This window comes from Otolemur garnettii, unplaced genomic scaffold (genome assembly GCF_000181295.1).
Source record: "Otolemur garnettii isolate 467f Iridium unplaced genomic scaffold, OtoGar3 scaffold00081, whole genome shotgun sequence".
Lineage (NCBI taxonomy): Eukaryota > Metazoa > Chordata > Mammalia > Primates > Galagidae > Otolemur > Otolemur garnettii.
The window spans coordinates 6,629,140-6,630,225 of record NW_003852476.1 but is presented as its reverse complement, the minus strand read 5'-3'; the positions used below and the strand labels follow the sequence as shown (position 1 = coordinate 6,630,225).

Genomic DNA, 1,086 nt, shown 5'->3' with positions numbered 1-1,086 from the left:
TGAGTTTTATAATACTTAAGTACCAAGAACACACTGTTAAGTGCCAGAGCTTCAAGCCAGGACTAAATCTAAGATTATGTGAATCTAAAACCAGAGCTCTGTCACATTTCCTTGTTCAGTGGAGTTGAGGATTTTTGTCTATTTTATATTATGGCTAAGTGCTCAAAATTGGTTTTCAAATTAATCATATAAATAAGGTATTATCAAAGATAAAGTAACTGTGTTTAAGGGAATAACTAATGTGTCTAAGTCTATTTGGATATAGGTAGCCGATTCAGGAGTGAGTAGTCTGGCTTCCGCCACTCTTATTACATAGCCTCAGAGTTCAGGAGTACAATAATAGAATCAATGCTACAACAGAGGTGTGTGTAAGAAATGGGAGGCTGGCCTGGTGGCTCACGCCGCTCACGCCTGTTATCCTAGCACTTCAGGAGACCAAGGCAGGTGTATTGCTTGAGCTCACGAGTTCAAGACCAGCCTGAGTAAGAGTGAGACCCCCATCTTTATTAAAAAAAATGAAAAACTGAGGCAAGAGGATCACTTAAGCTCAAGAGTTTGAGATTGCTGTGAGCTATGATGCCACTACACTCTACAAAGGGTAACAAGGTGAGATTATCTAAAACAAAACAAAAAAAAAGGGGGGTAGTTTCTTCTTGAAGGAACAAGTCAAGTTCCAGAAATGAGCGGACACTCTTGGAAGTTAAGTATATGTTTAAGACGTGAAGAAAATTGCACTACAGAATAAGAAAGTATGTGTGAAGGCACTAAGACATTAGAACAGCATGGGAGCTCTCTGTGTAAGGTGCTAGGGGTCATATCAGAATGGGTGGTCTACCTTCCTCCTGAATAATCTGGAGAAGTAGGCAGGGGCCACATGGTAAATGTCTTCATTTTCTATGCTAAGTGGTGTAGATTTTGTTGTATAAGTGTACTTTTCTTTCATTCTTTAAAATACACATGTTTATTTGATAAATAAAAATCTCAGCTTGGGCCCTGTGGCTCAAGTGGCTAAGGCGCCAGCCACATACACCTAAGGTGGCGGGTTCGAATCCAGCCCGGGCCCGCCAAACAACAATGACGGCTGCA

The 1,086-nt window shown here is 40.9% G+C and overlaps 1 protein-coding gene across 3 annotated transcripts in view; it reads right to left on the bottom strand.

The window, feature by feature from the left end:
* The window catches only part of HIF1A (hypoxia inducible factor 1 alpha subunit), a 43,986-nt gene that overhangs the window by 12,217 nt on the left and 30,683 nt on the right, over positions 1-1,086 (bottom strand). The gene's annotated exons all lie outside the window — the stretch shown is intronic.